At 31.4% G+C, this 23,517-nt stretch overlaps 1 protein-coding gene across 5 annotated transcripts in view; it reads left to right on the top strand.

Annotated features, from left to right (window-relative positions):
- LOC120774208 overlaps window positions 1–23,517 on the top strand; it is a 180,152-nt gene that overhangs the window by 64,310 nt on the left and 92,325 nt on the right. For 4 of the 5 annotated variants that reach the window (XM_040103655.1, XM_040103656.1, XM_040103659.1 and 1 more), the window contains one exon: window positions 2,202–2,221. The gene's annotated coding sequence lies outside the window, so the exon portion shown is untranslated. Of the gene's footprint in view, window positions 1–2,201; window positions 2,222–4,821; window positions 4,857–23,517 lie in introns of all 5 variants that reach the window. The other variant, XM_040103657.1, reaches the window with a different exon arrangement.

Here is a 23,517-nt window from a genome sequence, read left to right on the forward strand (position 1 = left end):
AAATTGATTTTTTTGAAAATTTTAATGAATCAAAAAAGAATTTGGAAACAAAAATTTTGAAAATTTTAAATTTTCTTTTCGAAAAATTTAATAAATCCTAAAAATTGGTCATTTTTTAACTAATGCTAAATGCTAAAAGTATTTGAAAAGTTTTGTTTTAGAAAAGACTAATATTTTCGATTTTTTTTTATTTATTTTCCAATAATAAATTCAGAAAAAATAATTTGGATAAAAAAAATGGAAAGTTCGAAGAAAAATTTAATGTTTTTTGAAATAAGCTAATAAATGCCAAAAAATATTTGGAAATTGTTTTTAGAAAAAACTCGAAAAAATTGGAAAAATTATATTTTAAAAATTATAAATATATATTAGAAATACTATTAGAATGCCTTTTTTGGAAAAAGGGAACATTTTTAAACTTTTTTTTGAGAATTATAATTAATCAAAACAAATGAAAAAGAAAAAAATTGTTTGACAAAAAAATTTAAATTTTCTGGTAAAAACCTTTCAGAAAATATAATGTAGAGTGATAAATTCGTAAAAACAAGTTTGGAATATTAAAAAAATTAGAAAATTAAAAAAAAATCGAAAAACATAATTTTTTTTTGAAAATAGCTAAGAAATTTGAAAAAATATTTTCAAAAATTTTTTTTAGAATTTCGTATTTTTTTCCCAAAAACATATATATTTTTTTTTATTATTATTATTATTTAATATTTTTGGAAAAAGTATGTTTTGAAAGAATTTAAACAAAACAAAACAAATTTAAAAACTTTGAAAAATTTTTTTTTTTTTTGAAAAAACTAATAAATCCTTTAAAGTATTTGACAAAAAATTTTTAGATAAATTAAAAAAAAAGTTAAATAAAGAAATATAAAAGTAGTTTGGAATATTAAAAAAAATAGAAAATTAAAAAAAAACATTGGAAAAACTTAATTTTTTTTGAAAACATCCAACAAATTTGAAAAAATATTTGGAACAATTTTTTTTAGAATTTCGTATTTTTTTTCCAAAAAAATATATTTTGAAAAAAGTTGATTTTTTTAATTATTATTATTCCATATTATTATTTTGTAAAAATTAAATTTTTTGGTAAACATTTTTGGAAAAAGTATATTTTGAAAAAAATTGATATTAATAAAATGTTAGTTTTTTAATTTTTCCTCTTAATTTAGTGATTTTGTACATGCTTATTTTTTTATTTCTTAATTCCACCAAAGTTTTTGTCTGCCCAAGTTCTGCGCGTGCTGCCCATTTTTAGTTTCGTAAGTTGTTGTTTAACTTTAAATGGTGAGCAAACATTTCGAGTGCTGCATAATTATATTTGTCGAATAATTTAATTTGCTGTGCGTTTTTTTTGCCTTTTAAGTTTCTTTGATTTTTTTTGTTGGCATCACTTCTTCGCTTCAAATACGCCGACCTTGAAAGTCTCCATTGCCATTGACGGTTGTTGAGGGCGTTGGAAAGATTTTTGACTGATAGCAAAGCAAATAAAATCGCTCCCATTTAAGACAGCATTGCAAAAATGGACAAAACAAAAGAAATATACGAAAACTACAATAAAAATTCACGTAGTGCCAGTTTTAGCGGCATAAAGTGGTTTGGATGGCCGTTTAAGATTTTTTGTTAAGGTTAATGGAGAGGCAAGTGTACTTTCAAGACCAGTGTTGGGTGGTTGTTGTTGTTCTCTTATTGAAATTTTACCTTTTATGCTAAATATTGAGGTTAATATATCTACGAAATTTGAAAGTTTCAAAAATAAAAATTAAGCAATAAAAAAAATTAAAAATATTATTACAGTTTTAATATATCATTTTTAAAAAACTTTTGGAAAAAAATCACTGTCTAACCTGACAAAGTACTAAAAAATATACTAAAATTAAATATGTACATACATACATATACAAAAATTTTTTCGAAAATAGTAAATAAAATAAATCAATTTTACAATTATTTGAAAAAAAAATTATCTCGTAACCTGGCAAATAAAAAAAAATAATGTAAAAATAAATTTTTCTTTTAATACCAACTTTTTTCCAAAAATAAAAAATTAAAAAAAAAATTGAAAAAAAATTCTATATAAGCAAGACATAAACATACATACATATGTAGTATTAAAAATTATATTAAAAATCCAACGTTCTTATTCAAAATGATTTTGAAAGATTTTAACTAATTTTATTATCTTTTCTCTTTTACAGTTCCAACAAAATCACGATATGTAAGTATTTTGAAAAATATTTTAATTTTATATAAACTTGCATGATATACATATTTCATTATTACATTTTTTGCACGAAAATATTTTTTTTTTTAATTTTCAAATATTGATAAATATTAAAAAAAACATATTGCAATGCTATGTTTTAATTACAACATTTTTTTTATTATAATAAAATTTGAGAATAATTAATATTTTTTTATTTTTCAAAACTTGCCGAAAAGTGAAAAAACCAACGGAAAGCTTCATATGTATATTTTAGTTATTTGATCTTTTTATAAAAACTTATATAGCAATTTTTTTTCAAAATTTGATTAATATTAATTTCTTTTTAATTGCTTTCAAAACTCGCTAAAAATTAAAAAACAAGAAATATATTTTTTTATTTTAAATTAAATTTAAAAGATCGGAAGAGCACAATAAATACTTTTTAAATTTTCAAAACTCGCTAAAAATTAAAAAAATATTTTTTTTTTAATTTTCAAAAAATACTTTTTTAATTTAATTTTTTTTTTTAATATTGATTAATTTTAATTTCTTTTTAATTGCTTTCAAAACTTGCTAAAAATCCAAAAAAATATTTTTTTTATTATTCAATTAAATTAAAAAAAAATTAATTAGAAGAAATTAAAATTAAATTAAAAAAAAAATAGTTAGAAAAAATTTTTTTTTAGTTTCAAAAGTTACATTTTTTTAATTTTCAATAACTACTTTTTTAAATTTGCAAATCTCGCTAAAAATTAAAAAAATATTGTTTTTTAATTATTATTAAAATTACTAAAAATATTTTTTTAATTTTCAAAACTCGCTAAATAATAAAAAATATACACAAAATTTTTTCAAAATTTATTTCTTGTATCTATGGTATACTATGCCATTAGCATATGTATATAATATATTCCACCAAACTGCCAACCAGCGTTGCCATATTATCACATCAATTCGTGCTTGTTGCTAATTATTATGCCACTTGATGTCACTTTGCGTTACTAATTCTCATTTAATTACTCAAAATTGCGACATAAATCTTTGCTAAATACCGGTGAGGCATGCAACATGTCTAAATATATGATTTTAAATCCAAAGTAATTGAACTGTGGGACACCAGCGCAAAATGGCGCAATAATTTGCACAAAATAGTATTAAACTACAACAAAAACCCCAAATTGCCGAAAAATTACACGCGTGGAACTTGTAGGCGCTACATACAGCAAACGCTTGTTATTGTTGTTGTAAGCACCGAAATAATTTCGGTAATTTGAGTTTTGTGATAATTTTGATTATGCAAATTGCCAATTGGCATGTCAAGCGCGCATAAAACGGTTAAATGCGCAAGTGCCAGTGTCAAGCAGCAGTAAGTTGTCAAAGTGTGCGCCAAAGCAAGCAACAAAAAACGCTAGAAAGTATGAATAACGCTAAGCGCACTGAAGACACGTCAGAAATGTGTAAAAACAGCGCACAGTTGCACAATAATCCATAAAATTGCTGTGGAAAACATATTTTTCGCTTTGCGAGTAATGACAGTAATCTATTATCTACGCTCGGCAGCCATCCTTCGAGGCAGAAAGGGGGAAAAACGCCAGCACTGACCATCCTGCAAACGCGCAAAAAGCGGACGAACGATTTTTCTTGCAGTCCGCCTGCGAAATGGCAAAAACTGACAGCTTTATTAGCAGCTACTTCAAGAAATATTCAATAAGGCGACAATTTTCTGCTGTCACACTGTCGATCCACCTCTGCCCGCGTATCTAAGGTTGACATACCCGAAATTCCTGCTTACTTTTTTATGGCGATTTTTCATATTTTTCATTTCATTTAAGTACTTTGTTTTTGCCTTTTTTTGCGTGATCCTAGGCCAGCTGAGTGTGCTCATTTATCATTTCCTCCATTTGCTTCTAAACCAAACCAAAAAAAAAAAACAAAAAAATTGGGGAAAACATTTGCAATTCGCGTCGGAATCGTTAAAAATTATATGAAATGGTTCAATATTGCGTTGACAGGCAGCAAATGGAAAATGTCAGAATTTGACAGTTACTATTTTTTAATTTTTATAAGCTCACGTGTCTTTCAGTTTGAAGGCTGGGGTAGCAGGTTAACAGAAATATGTAAAGAGATAAATTGAGTGAAATTTAGAAAATCTCTTATGAGTTTCTTAAACTTACGGTCAAAGAAAAATTAAAAAAATATATAAAAAATTAAATTGAAATACGTTTTCTTTTCTTTTTTTGTAAATATAAAAAATAAATAATTAAAATACGAGAGTTTATTAAAATATGACAAAAAATTATGAAGCGAAAACCAAATCAGTTTAAATTTCTCTTCAAATTGAAAAGATTTTAAAAAATTTTAATTTTTAGCGAAAAAAATAAAACATTCTGCTAATTAGAAATACATATCTTCCGAATTTTTTGAAAATTTCAAAATCTTTACATGAAACTTCAAAATCTATTTACTATTCACGCTTGCCTCGAAAATGTTTCAAACTTCAATAACTTTTCCTATATTATATTTTGAAAAACTTTATTTTCGAAAATTTTAAAAACTTTTAATGATTTTTTTTAAATTTTAAGTTAACTTTTTAATTTTATTTTAATTTTCAGGTTTCAACAACTATTTTTATATCACATTGTTTAAGGTATTCCAAAAATTTCGAAAACTTGCAAACATACTTGCTTTTTAGTTTTTTTTTATATTTCGTTATGTTTTTTTACTATTTTCCGAAAATATTTTTTAAATTTCAACAACTTTTCTTACATTGAATTAAAAAAAAAATTGAATTGAAATTTAAAGCTATTTTCCAAAAAATTCAAAACCAGAAACTTCCAATTAAGTATATTAAAATTTGTATTTTACTTTTTTAAATATTTATTATCAACTTTATTTGCATAACATTTTTGAAAATATTTTCAGAAAATTTCTAAAACTTTATATAAAAATCTTGTAAGATTTTATTTTATATTCATTCTTTTTTTTACATTTTTTCACAATGAATTTTTAAAGACATATGTATGTACAAACACACATATGTACATATATACAATATTCCGAAAATTATAAAAAAATCCAAATTTTTCAGTAAAATTTAAAAAAAATTTTAAAATTTTTTTATAATTTCGATGAAAATATTAATAATATGTATTTCACTTTATTTTTTATTAAATTTTTTTTGAAAAATTTTAAAATTTCAACAACTTTTCTCATACTAAATAAATTTTTAAAGATATGCATTCCGACTGTTTTGAAAATTTCAAAACCTTTCTATGAAGTTTTTCAAAAAATATTTTTGTATATTTCGCTATATTTATTTTTTTTCTGTTGCCCGGAAATTTTTACAACTTTACTTTTTTTTTAAATTTTTTTTATGATTTTTATATTTTTTCCTGACTTTTTTTCTGAAATTTTTTTCGGATCTACCAAATATTGATTTTTTTTTATTAATTTATGTGTGGATTTGATATTTTAAAATATTAACTATTCCAAATCTGCCTAACTGTAACTTTCAAATGCCCTTCACTATTGCTAAGCCGCTCAGCCATTCTCCACTCTTAAAGAACACTTTTATTCCACTCACAAACGCTTTCCAAAGATAATATCAAAGCATTTAAGATGAATAGGTCTTTACAATATTTAACGGTGAATCACGTGACAAGGGCAACGCGTGAGCGCGCCGTAATTGACATTTAATGCAAACAACAACATCAAATGGGCAACAAGAGCGCTGCCACAAAAGCGTGTGAATGCGGCGGCAAGCTTGAAAGCGAGGCACCGGCCAGCCAGCCAGACGCACCGCGCAAACAATTTACGCTAGCTGAAAAGAACACGCTTGAAAAGATCACGGAAAACTTCCATGCAGAACAAATAGACGAATTTACACAGAAAAAACCTAGAAAAAACGTGAAAAGATCAAACAGCCAACCAAAAGAGAGGGCGAGGAGCGAGAGAAGCGGAGTGGAGGCCATTAAGCTTACAGAAATTAAAGAATAATATAAAATTTTAACTCAATTGCGAGCGTTGTGAAGATGCAGACAGCTGCCTAGCAACACAAGCACACCTACATACACACACACATACGCGACATGTGTGTGAATGCCTTGCAACAAACAAAAGTCGATCAAGTTTGATTTCTGGGTCATGCGGCGGCAAGCAAACAAATAAAAACGAAGATGAAGAAGAAAAAGACGTTGTAGAAGAATACACACGCGCGCACAGAGGAGCAATAGTCCGCAGAACAATTGAACATTGTAACATAATGAAATCTTTACGCCGGCGAAGAGGCAGCGGAGAGTCGAAGTGCTCGATAGTGGATTAAAACTAAGGAGTAAAGTGTCTCAAGTGTTTGAGGAAAATGTATTTATTGTGTGTCGATCTGAAGCGCGAGTGCATTCAGACACATATACATGAACGACTTCAAGAAACGGCATAATGAAGAGTGTATAAAGTTAAGTGAAGCGCAGACGGCACAACAGTCAAGTGGAATGAAAATAGATTTGAAGTGCTCGTATTGCTTGAAAAGCTGTTAAGCAAGCGTATGAGAAGCGTATCGTTAGCAGCAAAAGTGTGCGAGTTCAATTGAGTGGGCGATGTTGGAGCTAAGATTGAGCAGTGGCTTGGAAAATTTAGTTTACAGTTTTTGACAGGCGGAAAATTTTGAAAAAACAAGAAAGTTAAATATTTTTTTTGAATATAATTATATAAAAAAAATATTCAGTGATGCATTGTTGTGGCTTGTGTTTAGAATATGTGAAAAATGTTGCAAGGCTAACATATTTACGAAAAAATAAGACTAAAATTTTTGTATTCAAAAACACATAATTTCTCAAAATTTAAAAAACTGAGTTTCGAGCAAAAACATTTTAGAATATGTGAAAAATGTTGCAAGACTAACATATTTACAAAAAAAGAGTAAAAATTTGTAATTAAAAAAAATTCTAAAATTCATAATCTTGAAATTTCATGAAATTTTTCAAAATTTATAAAACGAAATTTCAAATACAAAAATTTTTATACATACATATATGTATATAAATTACATAATTTACTCACCCCAGTTATGAAACCTTAACGAAATTAAAAAATTGAAGCCTATCTTTAGACTGTTTGAATATTTTATTAGTGTTTCAATAATTATTCAAAAAGTCTTTGTGTAAGAAATTATTGACTCAGAATCAGCTAAATTTTACTCTACTTCCAGAATTATTGCTATAAATACTGAAAATTCGAATGCTTTTCAAAATTTGTAACATATCTCCAGGCGCTGAAATGTGTGCACAGTCGCAATTTGGATAATTTTGAATATTTATAGTGAGTACATACTTCCCATCGATATTTTGCTTTGAAATTTTACTTCCCACCAAAATCCGCACGCCTGCGCAGCTGTCTCACACAGCATTTGCTTCCTGTCTCCGCTTTGTTTGCCAGCTCACGACTCCAGCCAACTATGCCATTTCTAATTTAATTTCAATTTATATCCTCACATTCATGTTTGTAGTCAAACAGCGGCAGCGAACCCTAACTCAAATGCAGTCGAAACTATTTTACACAACTCTCACTCACACACAAGAGCAATTATTTGAAGGCTTTCTTTACTTTGCAGTGCTTTTGTTGCACATTTGCATAACATTTTGACTACATTTCATTCAGTTCACTGTTTGTTTGTTAGCTCATTCGCTCGCTGCGCGCCTGTTGGCCTGTTTGGTTGCGTGCTGGCAGGGCAACAAGGAATTTCCAGCTTCATGTACGCTGCGCGCGGCAGGAAGAGCGGTGGCGGGGCGACTGCTCGGCACGTTCGCTTGTGTGCATTCACACAGCTATTTGTCTGCTTTTGGAGTGAGTGAATGTGAGCATGGGCTTGACTCGCTGCTGGAATTTGGGTCAGCGCACAGTGGTGGCGAAACAAAAAAAACAAAAACAATTATAGAAAAAATGCAAGTGATGACAAAAATGGAAAATGAAAAGTGAAGGAAACGCAAGGGTGCATGTTTATGTTACAGGCAGTTAATTTGAACTTGTGCGAGAAGGTAAAAAATGAGCTAGAGAAATATTTAAATTTTTTATTTTTTTGTATTGTTTTTATTTTTTTTAAGTTTTTAGAAACGAGCTAGGAAATGTTTTAAAACAAACTTTCATATTTTTTTTTAATTTTTTTATTTTTTTTGTTTGTTTTTAGTTTTTATTTTTTGTTTGTTTTTAATTTTTTAGCTAGAGAGTATTTAAAATATAATTTTTTTATGTTTTTAAAAATTGTTTTAAACCTTTAGAAAAGATGTAGAAATGTTATAAGACAAATCTATCATAATTTTTATTATTTTTTCTTTATTTTTAATTTTTTTTAAGTAATCTTCAAAATTTTAATTTTTTGTATTGTTTTTTTTTTTTTAATTTTGTATGCATATGTACACGTATACTTTTAATTTTTTAGATGAAAGTTACAAAATTTTTTACAGTAATAGTTATATTAAAACTTTTATTTTTATGTTTTTCAAAATTTTTTTATTATTTATATAATTTTTTTTCAAGGTTTTTGAAAAACGTAAAAATTTTGCAATTTTATTAAAAGTTAGAAATTTTTATAAATTATAATTTTTTAATTTTTAATTTTGTTTTAAATTTTGTTTAAATAATCTTGAAATAGTTTAATAATATTTTGTTAATATTTTTTTGTTTTTTATAGAATTTTTTTTAATTTCTTTTATAAAAAAGTTAGAAATTTATTGAAAATAATAGTTAAAACATTAAATTTTTAAACTTTTTGTTAAAGTTTTTGGTTAACTATTTCTTTTTAATTTCTTAACAACGTTCAAAATTTTAATGTTTTTGCTTGATATTTTTATTAATTAAAAAATGCTCCGAATTTTTAATATAATTTTTAAGTTTTGACTTTTCTAAATTTTTTTAAATAAAAACATTTTGTTTTAATTTTTTTGTTTAAATTTTTGCTAGTTTCTTACTTGGTAAAAAATAAAAATTTGCATCTTTTTTAAAAAATTGCATATTTTTATTTTTTCTAAACGATCTTTTTTATTTTTAATTTTTTCAATTTTTAAAATAATTTTTGTTTTGATATTTTTTTCTTTTAAAATCTTAAACATTTTAAAATTTTTGATTTTTATGTTGTTTTGTAAGCTTTCAATTCAGATGTTCTGAATAAAAATATAAAAAAAATAATAATAATAATAATATTTTCTGTTTACGTTTTTTATTTTTTTCGCATTTTTAATTTTTTTTTATTTTCGTTGGATACTGTTATTTGTATTTATAGCTCCCATTGAAACCAAATGTTTTTTTTTTTTAATTTTTAAATATTTTGTAATTTCAGAATTACGTTTTTGTTCTCGTTTTTCAATACATTTTGCCTCTAACCTTTTTTAAACCATGTTTTTATATTTTGAACTCCCGAAAGCAGCCTTTTTCTGAAAGAGCTTAAGAATATAGCCTAAATCCAAGCATAACTATCTTCATTTATTATGATTTTTCTCTTTGGCGCTTTGAGAGCTGTTGGCTCCACTATGTAACCCGCCTTAATTCGATTCCAGAGTTAATGTGGTCATCGGTTTCGATTTGCTATTTTCTAAAATGAAGATTTTATGCTGAAATCTGCTTGATTTAATGTGTTCAATGACATAATTTGCTCTCCTTCATTTATTATCTTCCATTTGGGGAGCTTAGCAAACCCATTCACTCGGTCTAAGTATTAATTTTACCGTTGATTTATGAATTCCTAAAATCCATAATCATCAGTTATGTATTTTTTTTTATTCTCATGAACACTAGCGTACTTTAAGGACATAATAATTTCCTCTCAAAAGCAGATATGCCTCAAAATTTTCTTCTTCCATAAATAATATACATTCACAAGCGCTTTGATATAGCATAAAGCGTACAAACACATTTATTTACAGCAATTCTGTAGACCGTAAAACATAAACACATACATACATAAACACTTTGTAAAAGGCACGAAATATACCAAGGCACCCAAACACAGGCAATCAAGTTATCAAAATGTGTCCATTCCCGACGAGTTATCCGCTTTGCAATAAATAAATATTTTATTGTGATAATATAAAACAAATTTTGACTTTCTAAAATGGACTTAGTTTCGTCTATAAACAGCTCTTTGGAGTCGAAAGGTCCGGCGAGAATAATAATAAGAAATACATCGCCACATAAGTATATATACAATATATATAGTAGCCCACATACATTTTTTTCTTTTTGTAATAGTATAAGAAGTGATAGCAGAAGAATTGTATGTATGACCGAACTTAAAAAAGAAAACATTTGCTTATTGTATTTAAATATTGTACAAGTTTTGCTTGCATGCGCGCCTCAAAGTATGCCAGCCTGCCAGTCATGCGGCTACTTGATGCTGACTTTTTCCTTCTATCGGCCAAAAACTGAACTATAAGCTAAAGCTGATTTGTAGGGACACAATTTTCTTACGACATATTTTTCTAGTCCCTTTTCGTCCCTTTCCACTCTGTGTGTGTGTATATGTATATGTGCCTGCGTGGGCTGTGCTTTGGGTTGTAGGTCAACAAATTTTCATTTATGCGCATTTTCAATAATTCTCTAGCGAAATGTAAAATCACACACACAAATGCTTACAACACTTGCATATATAAATACATAACTACATACATGCATACATCCATACATATCTGCATATGTGTCTGTTTGCTTTTGTTATCTGCCTTTTTTCGCCCTCAAATAGATTGCAAGTCAAGCCAAACGGCACTCAGGGTCACTGGGATATTTATACAGCTGGCCTTAGGTGGCCGCTGGGTCATGCCACAGCTTCGAGTATCCTTGTTGGCTGCTTCAGTTGCTTTGTTATTTCATTTTCACTTAACACAACGATTTTCATTTAGTATAAATGCTTTACAGTTTTTCTTTATTACGCTGCGGCGGTGTGAGTGGGTTTGCCCATCTATGTGAATGTGTGTGTAAATATGTATATGAGCCCTTTTTGCCCGCTGTGCCTTTTGCGCTTGTGGGTATTGGCTTCAGCTTCCCTGTATGTGTATGTGCGTTTGTATGCGTGTGTGTTCATACTCGTGGGTATTGCAGTGCAAACCGTTACATGCATAACATTTAACTAACGTTAGTGTAGTGGTAAGCGGTCGCCAAATAAAAACAATATACAAAATGGCAATAAAAATTACTATATTACAATGCGTGTAGTGGTGGTAGTGAGCTTGCGTTGGTCATAAGCAAAGCTATCGACTTCTGAAATTACTACTGCTTTTGTTGTTGTTATCTTTTCTCCATTTCTGCCGCCACTTCTCAGCTCATTGTTGCTTACATGGCTTATAGGCAATATGCTTAATGTTGATGTGGTTGTTGTTGCTGGCATTATCAAAGATTTACGTTGTAATTTATATCACTCCCTTCCTTTCTTCTTACAAAAAGAAATATTAAAAAATCTTTTTATTTCGTTCTTTGTGCATCATTATTTCACTTTCGCTCTTTTTTCACTTCTCTTTTCCATTAAACCAATAATTTGCTTTACACCAGCAGTGACCTTTAACCTTTGCTCTGTGTATCAACTGCTTTGACTTGATCCCTGCTGTAGATTTGTCGGTAAATTTGTAAATAGCAGGCAAATTTTTTAATACTCAACCTCGGTAATGTGCGCTTTATGTGATTGAGTTGCGTGAATTTGCAATAAATTTCCGAAGAATAAAAGAAAAAAGAAGATAAAAAGGCATTAAGGAAGACTACACAAATGAGCGATAAAAAATAAGGAAAACTGTAAAAAAAAACTTTAGAAAATTCGGTATATTTTTGTATAGCTTCAAAGCTTATAAAGCTCTATAACGGATTTTAAAAGCCTAGAATGTTTGTTCTCCTAAATGTATGCTTGGCTTAGTGCTAGATATTTTTGCTTTATATTTTCAATTATTTTTTGTTGAAATGCTCGTCTTTAGACCGATGATGTAGAGAGTACAGTACATTTTTAACTATTATCTATACCGAAATTGAAAGCCAAAATTTTCTGACTCCTAAATGTATACTTATCTAAATACTAAATGTATTTTTGTCGATTTTGAACAAATTTGTTGCTTGTTTTTGGATCAGTGATGCAGATAACCTAAAATTTTGTATGTAGTTTTAGAGCTTATGAAGCTCTATATCGGATTTGAAAGGCCTGAAAATTCGAGATTCCTAAATCAATGCTTGCCTTAACACCAAATGTGTTTTCAGTAGATTTACAATAATTTTTTCTGTTTAAATGTGCTATTTAGCCCGTTTATTGCCTGCGGAATCCAAATTTCGTACTCAGCACCTAAAAGTGTGCTTGTCTGAATTTTAATTTAATTATTTCAAAATAGTGAGTCACTTTGGGGTGTTTTTGGCGTTATATACTAATGATAATAAAAAAAACTGTTAGTTAATCATTGTTTAACTGAGAAATCCAATTTAAGTTATGGCTCCTAAATGTATGCTTGCTTTAATGACAAGCGAACTCTCACTAAATTTAAAATATTGTTTTTTGCGGCAATGCTCGTTTTTGGAGCAGTAATTACCTGATAACTATCACTTTTTATACTGTGCTCCTAAAAGTATGCCAGTCTCAATTTTAAATTAGTTATTTCAATTTATTTTAGTTTGGTCGGTATTTTAGGCTTTATATACTAATGGCTTTATATAAGTGGTGAAAACGGTATTTAACAGCTATTAGTCTCCTGAGACGGTTTTTGAGAGTTTTCAGGTGCCTAAAAGTATGCTTTATTGATTTCTAGTTTATTATTTTCGATGTATTTTAGTTAACTCTTGGGCCTCTAATGCTTTCTCATCTATTTTAAATGTGATAAAAACATTACTTACTAGTTACTGTTTGCTTGAGAAGTTCCATTGCATTTGAGACGCCTAAAAGTATGCTTTAGCAGTGCTGAATGTACGTATTCTTAGGCATTTTTCTCAAATTACAATCAATAACTCTTCTGTGACCTGTTTTAAGCAAAACTAAAACGTATATAGTAACCCGTTGTTGTGCTAAGGCCGAAGGCCCCCAAGTAACTTCAAGCGCCTAAAGGTATACCTGCTAAACGTTCAAGAGCGTTATTTACGTACGTTTTCTGACACATTTCTACCGCTCTCCGGCTTTCTGCACAAATTCTTTAAATTTTAAATATTTAAATTATTTAAAGCGACCGCCATTAAATTTTATTCATTTTGTGAGTTGCAACATTACCGTTATTTCTTAATTTTTTTCTCATATTAGGCAAGCTTCAACAACTTTCGCCATAAAAATACTGCTTGCAGCCAAATAACTTGAATTTATTTGCCCAACTTCCTAGCTATTTCCTAATCCACTTTGGCCGATTTTAAGACGTTTTTATTAGAGAAAATTTCAAAAGCAAATCTTTACAAACTACCGGCAATCGCTTTTTATGTGCCAAAAGTATAAAAAAATACAAAAATTAAAGCAACAACAGTAAAAACAGCTAATTCGCGACGATTTAACGCGTTGAGCAGCCAACAACAACAACGCTATTGCTGCAAAGTTTGACAATTTTCAATGTAATAAATATTTCCGGCGGCGGCCACGGCAATGTTGTGCGAATGCCACGCCGAACAGCTGGCGTGCGTGCGCCCGCTCGCGGGTTGCCATGGCGAAGAATTATCCGAAAAACATGCACAGTGAAATGTGGCACTAAAAATAAGCGCGAAATGCTTTCATAACGACACCCGAAATATTTGCTGCGTTTAATAAATTGCATGCGATAAAAAAGTATGCCGCGGGGCAGCTGCTGATGGAGCTGGTTGCGTTATTTTTATTTAGATTTTTAAATTCTCTTCTCAACGCGTTATCCCGTTTTTGCGCGCTTTGTGCCACCTTTATTGGTTGGCGCATACTTTGCGGGGTGGGGCATGCATTCCAGTATATTTTCACAGGTAGAGCTGTCACAAAAAGCATTTTAATGAAAAAGGCTTGCGGAAAATATGAAATTTGCTTGAATGCGTGTGGTTGTGCGTGTGTGGGTGGAGCAGCTTTGAATTTCCACCAGCTTGTCAACGGGAATTTACGTTTCTTTTGTATTATTTATTTCTGCTTTGATGTGCGCTGCGGTATGCGGCGAATAATTGGCTTTATGTTGACGAAAAAATTATTAAAAATTATGAAAGGTGTGGGGATAGGTGTGTGAGAGAGGCTTTTGAAGAAGCAACAGGATATCGAAAAAGTGGCAACGGGATAAGCGGTGTGATTAAATTGAGTTGGGTAGAGTTTTACTGCGAAACATATTTTCGAAATGCCAACCATTTAAAACTTATTTTTATTTTCTCTTTCATAAAAAGAAAATTAAAATTTATTTTTAAATTAAATTAAAATTTATTTTTATGGAAAAAAGTTTTGAAATATAATTTTGTTAAAAAAATTTGTAATTATTTTTTTTTTTAATTTCGAAATTTAATTTTACTAAAAAATTGTTCGAAATTTAAATTTATTAGAAAAAAATTTATATTTATTATTTTTATTAATTTCAAATTTATTTTAAATATAAAAATTTTTGATTTGAAATCTAAAAGCGAAAATATACATATGTACGAATATTTTATTTAAATATTTTAGTAATAGTTTTCTTTTAACCCTTTTAACATTTTAGTTTTTAATTTTTAACTGATTTTTTTTTAATTTTAATTTTTTGAATAATTTTTGTAAAATTTTTTTAGTTTTGGTTTGATGCACTTCGGATTTCTTTCTTTTTTTTCTTTTATTTTAATTTGTTTTTCTAACTTTTTCTGAGCCTTTTAAAAGCTTACGAAACGACGTGGCAGCATTACCTACTCTTTCTCCCACTCCAACTCAATTTATGCCACTCGCTAATAATCACACACCACTCCAGACCACTTGCACGTCACTCCACCGCTCTCCACCACACTTCGGCTCACTCACAACCATTCAACCGCAATTTTGTATGAAAATCCTAAAAGCTGCTTTGTGTCCGCACATATGTTGCATTGCGCCTGGCAGCCGCTTTAGCGCCTAAAAACACGCTTCGTTTGTTTATTTTGGCGTTTTTGTTCAGCAGAAAAAAAGAACAGAGAAACTCCTATTTTTTTGCACTCATATTATTTTTGAAAACGCATGTGTGTGTATGTGCGTGTGTGCATATTAAAAAGCACATGCTCGTAACCGCACATATGCAAAAGCAACAACAACATGGGCTTTACCTGCAAATACCAAACACATTTTGCGCCTTTTGCTGGAAAAAGGCACACACACACACACACAAACACATCTACAAGCGCATAAACAAAATCAAAGACTTCTTTATTTATTTATTTTTGTCGTTGTTGTTAAATTTCGGTTGACTTTCATGCTTTTTCGGTTTCATTTTTAAACTCACTCTCCGAGTGGCATAATTAAAATCGTGCCAACAACAACAGTAGCAACAACGGCAGCCACATATGAGCATGAGCAACCAAAAGTGCCTGAAGTCAAAAGTTGTGGTGTTTGAAATGGGTTTGTGGGCGGAGGCGAGTAGTTGGTGGAGGGTGTGGGTTGAACCGGATGCTACCGCGCGGCATTTGACTGTCACTTTATTATTGTTTTGCGTCGAAAAACAGGGCTTGAACGAAATAAACATAGAGAACGGCTGAAAGGGAATATTAAATGTCAGTAGTGGGGGCTAGAAGGAAGCACTTCAAGTTGACTTTCTGATTTATTTGACTTTCGGCGGTTGAATTACGGGGTGGATTACTTTGGTATAGAATTTTCACTCAAGTGTGACTGTGCTAATTAGCTGCAAATAGAGGCTTGCCAGGAGCTAAAGAAATCACGGTTTTTATACTTAATTTTTGGGCACTAGGGTATATTTTATTGAATGAGAAAAGCTTTCACTTATTAAGACGCACTTTTTTTCTGAACTTATCCTGTGTGCACACTTTTCTGTGACCAAATGCATATGGAAGAAGCTTACATATTCAATTATATTAACAACTTTTATGTTACAAAATATCAAATATTCTATATTGTAATGTTTTGTATGCAAAAGCTTTCACAATTTCAAAGTTTTTCTATCTAAAAAGATTTTGCTTTGATGCAAACAGCTTCCATAACATTTTTTGTTTATATTTTTGATAAAATACTTTGCATTCTTCGATTTGTGTAAGCTTTTCTATACAAATGGAACTTTCACCATAAAAGCTTTACTATTTTTTGGAAGCTTTCGGCATAATAAAAATTTCTGTTTGTGGGTTTGCTAAAATATTGTTTACATAATGATTTCCTTAAGCTTTTTATGAAAGTTGTGCTTTCATTATAAAAACTTTCATATTTCTTACAGCTTTCGGCAGTAAATAAAGTTATATTTGTGTTTTGGATAAAAAAGACTTTACACATCAAGATTTCCTTAAGCTATTTATACTAATAAAATTTTCACCATGAAGCTTTCATGTTTTTCAGAGCTTTTGGAAGTAAACAATATTCTTTTTTTTTTTGTTTTTGATAAAAAAGCTTTACATATTACGATTTTATACAAAAGCAGCTTTTACCATGAAAGTTTTTATATTTCTGATAGATTTTGCCACTAAATAATGTTATGCTTATGTTTTTTGACAAAATACCTTATACAATACGATTTCTTTAAAAATTTTAATATAAATGCAGCTTTCACCTTTAAAGTTTTCATATTTATGAAAGCGTTGGTCAGTAAATAATGTTTCATTTATGTTTTCCTTATGCTTTTTTACGTAAACGGAGCTTTCACCATAAAAGCTTTTACATTTCTGATAGCTTTGGCCAGTAAATAAAGCTATCAATCATATGCAGATTTTCAATTCAACTGATATAAAATAAACCTGTTAGTGCCTAAAGCTTTCCAGCAAGCTTTATTTTTTGATGCTATCACTTTTATTTTCTTATAAGGGTGGTGCATCTGCTGCTTTTGGTTTGTAATTCGCTAGTACTCTTTTAACTTTTCCTGTTCAAACTGTTACAAATACATTAGTTATTTCATATATGCCAAGAAAGCGGCGAATTCGCTTACTTTCGTGCTGTAAGTAATTTAAGAAAGTTTATAGAACAAAAAAACGACACGTGCGGAATTTTGTATGTTAATTTGGTGTAGTATAAGTAATAATAATTATAAAAAATATAAAAGAAAGCTTTCACAATCTTAGCTTTCATTTTTTAGGATTTCAGAAGTTTTTGGAAGAAGTAAGAGCAAAATTTGTCGTGTATTTCACTCTAACTCAGAGTGATCAAACGAAAATCATTATAAAAAGCATACAATGAAGATTCCATAACATAAGCTCTCACAATCTGAGCTTTCATTAGTGCTTTACTAAATAAAAATTCTTTAGAAATTGTTAAGTCTGCACGGAAAAAATAAAATGTTGGAACTTTTCACAATATGAGCTTTCACAATTTGAGCTTTCATAGGTGGTTTACTACATAAAAAATCGTTAAAAATTGTTAAAGTTAATGCAAATACTAAATTTTTGGATTTTTTTTTAATTTTACAAGTAATGATAAAGCAACGACTCGCATTCGTTACAGCTTTCACATTTTGTCGAAATTTCACTGAAAACTAAATGTAATGAATCAAATAACATTCAACGTTTTCCAATTTCCGCTAGTTTTATATTAACTAATCTGGCTAATCAAACGCAGCATGCTCATCGCATCATTAATTTCATATTTGCTGCGAAACAAATTTTCGATAGAATGTAACGGAATTCGAATTCGAGGAAAAAAGCAATAAAATTGACCCTACACTGCAATGCTATTCAAATTCAATTACCCGAACGCACAACAGTAGGCAAGCATAATTAAGTGCACATGACTAAGTAAATCGTGCGTGTGAGTGTGTTTGTCTGAGTGTGTGAGTGTAGGGAATTATATGATTAAGTGTGTGAACAAGAGCAGCTCATTGCAGCGGCTCTTTGTTACGCACATTTGGGCAACAGCTGGCAACGCTTCCTGGCGTGTCTGTTGCATTTTAATCATTTCGAGAGAGACACAGTACAACAATAGCAGAAACAATAGACAATAACAGGGGCAAGAGGTCGAGGGTGGCAGGGAGATAATGTACGTGCGTGCGTGTGTGTGCGTGTGATTTGAATTATTGTAGTTGGAACAAAAGCGCCGGCGCGAGCTGCCAATTGACATGGATTTATTTGTAGCAGCAGGAGCCTGAACGCTGCAGGACATTGCGCAGCAAAATATATAGTTTTAAGTAGAGAAAGCAGGGTAATAGCAAAAATCGGTATAAATTATAATGTATATCAATCTACTTCGGGGTGAAAACTTGAAATTGAAGAGTGAGACTAGAATTTTAAATGAAAAATATATTTTTCCATTAAGAAACTATGTTCAAAAGAGGCAGAAATGCCTTAGTGATAAATTTTTATAACATTTTTCAAAATTTTTGTAGCGCCCCGTATATATTTTGTTGTAATAATGTATTGAAAAGAATAAATTCTTAATATTTCGGAGCTTTTAGACTGTTTTTGATCAAAAAAATGTTTACCACAGCCTGTATTTAAGCTTAACACATCAAAATTTTGTTAAATTTAATTCAGAAGATGCAAAAATTATTCAGTGATAATTTTTTTTTTAATGTTAAATTTTTGGTAGCACCCTGTATATTTAATTGTGGTAACAAAGCATTGAACAGACTAAGTCGTTCATAACGCCAGGATTGAAAAGATTAAATACATTTTATTTCGAAGCCTTCTGAGTACTTCTCCCACTCAGTAAACTTTTTTTTATAAAAGGGAGGGAAAAAAATTACTAGTACTTTGTAACACCCTGTATTTATGCTTTGACACATCAAAATTTTGCAAACTTTCAAACAACAATTTTGCACATTCTTTAAATCTCTGCTGCACGCTTCTCTACAACCTTTTAGTTGCCCCTGGCACATTCCGACCTGCCAGCTTGCGCCGCACCGGCTTGCATAGCATACTTCCGAGATGTGGTGCGGACCATTTGGCCGCTTTACTGATTGCGCGAAATATTCGCTACGTCAGCTAAGCGCGTTTAGCAACAACAAATATTGGTTGTTAGCGCTTGAAATGCGCCGAAAGCGCGCAACTGGACACTGAAGAATGCACGTTGCCTCAAGTTTGGCGCCCTAAATGTATGCTGCACTTTACATTGTTAAGTCCTTTGCACAGCCAGCTTCCCGTACAGCCTTTTAAGCTTTGTTTATGGCTCTGCGCGTGCAAAAACACAGCATATTTACACTAAAAAATGCAACCCTGATTGCAGCATCGCTAACTAGGCAGCTTGCGTCTCCGTTTTCCCCATGCGCTGTAAGTTAGTTCGTGCTGTCTCGGGGCTGTTTGTTGTCTTCGCTATTTGCTTTTGCTTAACTTTTTCATTGTTTGTTGTATTTTTGTTGTCAGAGGGGTGCGCGCGGCCGCTGTCATATATCACGCTTTTGTTTACGATTTACTGACACTTGAAAATAATCGCATATAATCAATTTGCAGCTTGTTGAGTGGCAGCAACAGCTTGTCCTGGCTACCCTCAGGTACTTGCCGGCGATCCTAGCGCTCGCTTTCGTTGGGGTTGCCACAAATCGCCGCGTAAATGAGGCGGAAGTGACGCAGACGCTCCTAAGCGAGAGTGACAGCAATATGCTGCCGTACAAACGCGCCGGCGGAGATTTTGGTAGTTGAAGGATTTCGGCTGATTCATCAACCGATGTAAGGATTTGTTTAATGGTGTTGGAGGGTGGATGGAAATATGTAGTAATTTTTATTTTGCATTTTTGAAATTTGTGAAGTTTTGCTGAAGAAAGCATGGGGCAGAATTTTTTAAGTAGCATTTACAGAGTTTTAATGATTTTTATTATCATTTATTTCTTCGTTTTTCTACTTCAAAGTAACTTCGACTCTAACTCGCATTTTGTGACCATTTTTTAGTCACAACCCCTTAAAAATCAAACATAGGCGAGTGACTTTTCTAAAAACCAGCGTAAGCATTACTCTTTGCTCTCTATATTCCTTCCCAATGCGGCTGCAAAGACTTCAAAGTGACTTCGTGTGTTGAAAACCAAAAACTCATTTACCGGCTTCAGCCAGCAGACCGACTACATGACTTGGGCAGGTCACGTGAACTCGGCTAAAGCGAACAAATCACACATAGTCGCTACAAAAACCCATGTAGGAGCAGTACAATAAATATTATTACGAAGAAACGGAAATCCATAATACCTTTACTATTTTCATGTGATCTCTGAACCTAGCGCCGTTGAAGTGTGAATCCAAATACATCGGAGCTGAATGAATTCAGACCAGGAATTCTGTCAGATTCTTTCGTAGACACCGCTTACGCGATTATAGCCGAGTTAACAACAGCGCGCCAGTCGTTTCTTCTTTTTGCAAGGTGGCGCTAATTGAAGATTCCAAGCGAAACCAGGTCCTTCTCCACCTGGTCTTTCTAATGGAGTGGAGGCCTTCCTCTTTCTCTGCTTCTCCCAGCAGATCAGATTCTTAACTAATATTTCAAATTCTTCTGGTCCTCTTGAACAAAAAAATATTTCACCCTTCCTAAAAAACCTACAATTTTTTTGGTCCTCCGAACACATGTGGGCTAAATCAGGAATCCTCCAGTTCTCATAAAACCTTGCTGTAGACCAATTCGATTTTCGAATCCGGCTGGCAAATCTAAATGGGGATATAGAACTCTCTTTCATGATTCTGCAAGTAGATTTCCCAGAGCATTCTTGACTGCTGATCATGCTTGATTTAGCACCCGCAGAGTTCATAAAATGGATAATAATAATAATTTGAAAAGAAAAGGATTCTCGTTAGTTACTCCTTTATTAAGAATGACTTTAGTGCTTTCGATGAAGTTTGAAGCAAAGGTCATATGTTTATTTACAAGATTAGCAGAGTGCTACCTAACAGACAATGCATCATCCTTCCGATTCTTCCAACAGTTGGGTCTAAGTAACCGTAAGGGACCCGAGTTCTTAACTGGCCAAGAACTGTCAACTCTGTATCATTCCTCGAAGTTTTTTTCAGGCATGTTTTCTGTCCCTACAACAAACACATGCATCATCCCTCAACATTCCTACAGGGTATTATCTCACATTCGCCACCTGTGCGCTTCCCCTTCACGCTCGCCAATTTCACTTGTATCGCTTCTGTAATTTAAAAACTCACATTAATATGCAACGCATTCGTACACACACACATATGTATATACAAACATATTAACACGCAGCAAGCCACAGGCGCCGCTGCTTTACACCCTTCGCTGAATACAGCCGCCACAAAGGGGTTACAAGAATTACTGCAACTCTTCAACCATTTTATATGAACTCACACGCATACACGCACACACGCACACAATGTGTCGTTTGTAAAGTGTGAAAAACATGGAAGAACGTGTTAAGCGCAGACAAAAATTGCGAAACGAAAATAATAAGCATTTTTTACTGCCTTTCTACGTGTGTGTGTGTTTTTGTTGGTTTGAGTGTGTGCCGCTCTGAGAGTGATTGGTTTCAAGCAACTGTGTGTGTACTTATTGCCTGGCAACACTTTATGTCTGTAATTATGGCAAGCAATATTTTATTGATTTGTAAAGGCATACGCCGGATATTTCCTGCAGATTTTAAGGGTCGCATACTTTATGAACCCGCTTCTGCAAGGAAATATAAGTTGATTGCTTCGTTTATTGAGTGCTCCATGCAAGTTGCGGCAATTCAACCCGAAATGGATTCGTTTGTCGAAGAGTTCATAAAATGGATAATAATAATTTGAAAAGAAAAAGCTTTTATGATAAAGCGATTTTGAAGAAATTTCTTTAAGAATAACATATATCAAAAATTAGTTTCAAAAGTATGTCTATACACAGGCATAAGTCTATCAACCTTGTTTTTTTTTTGAGGTCCAATAGTGACTCGTCACATAATGAGATGCAAAGTACTCTCACAAATTCTCTTCACCCAACGCTCGGATGATTCCCGATCGTATTATAATCCTTAAGGCGAGAGAATATAAAACGACAAGAGCGCCGAGGTCTCAGTACGCAAACTTCGTCCAACGAAATTATCTATATTTTTTACTTTTAGTTTAACGAGTCTCCGCGCTAATGATTTCCGTTTGGAATAAAGCCCTTGGTTCTTCTTTAATATAAGAAATAGTTGATAATTTCTACTAATGAGTCGTTCTTCCGCGAGAATTCGCAGTAAAAGCGTCAATTTCGTTCTCAAATATGCTTTAACATGAGCTGTGAGAGTCTCGAAAGCCCTGGATTATTCAATTTTCAATAAAAAAAAAAAAGTATTTCAAGAAAAAAGCAAGTGTTTTGATACCAGAATTCCGAAGTTTTGATATTATTACTTCAGCAAGCGGCCAAACTTTATCGCGCTCACTCTTTTAAGGCGAGATCAAAATAAAAAAATACGAAAAAACTTTTTCGACTAAGCAATATTTGAGTTACCAGTCTCGTGAAATCTCGCTATGGATATATATAACCGATTTTCAAGGAAAGAACAAAAACAGAAGACGAATTCCCTTTCAAAAGAAGAGTGCCGAATAGAGAGAGTATAGAACGACAAGAGCGCCGAAAGCTGTCTGTCGAATTTTTTTTTATCATTACATTAGCGAACCACCAAGCTCTCTCTCTTACACATACTTTCTTGAGCCAAGACCTCGAACATATCAGCAGAACAGAACAGAACAATTGGAATAATTAAGTAAAAAAATATAAACTGATCGAAGTCGAGTCCACGAGGACAGGAACATATCAGTTGAGTACCAAAGGAGTGAATTACTTATATAAAATTTATCACCTAATAACGAAATTGTTATATGTATCTAAGTCGAAGTCAACTCCTCGAGAAACTTTTTCTGACAGACAGATCCTATTTAGTATCGAGATTTAGTTCATCAATCGCTGTTAGACTTTACCAAGAGAGCCATCTCTGATATTTATATCATTTTGGACTTTTGGACTTTATGAAATGCATATTTATTTAACGTTGAATATACTTAGCTTTGATATCGTCTTCCCTTTGCTGACGGTCTGTGGAAAAAAATCAATTTTTAAATGTTTCAAGACACTCAGTTACTTTTACTTTACTTTTAAATATATTTTTCCATTTTCTTTGTTTGTCTATCTCGCAGTGCTTACGTAAGCCACGAGTTTCCTAGCCGTCGACCTTTCATTTAACATATCTCTCCCCTATTCTGCTTAATTAACGCTACTAGATACTTTGCCTTCACTTGAACTCCCAGCCGAGTTCAATACCACATCGATGCTGCTGTTGTTGCTGTTGTTTCAGCCACCTTTCATAAGGAGTCATTAAAATTCGCAGCATAAACTC

The sequence above is a fragment of the Bactrocera tryoni genome, chromosome 4, assembly GCF_016617805.1.
Source record: "Bactrocera tryoni isolate S06 chromosome 4, CSIRO_BtryS06_freeze2, whole genome shotgun sequence".
Classification (NCBI taxonomy): domain Eukaryota; kingdom Metazoa; phylum Arthropoda; class Insecta; order Diptera; family Tephritidae; genus Bactrocera; species Bactrocera tryoni.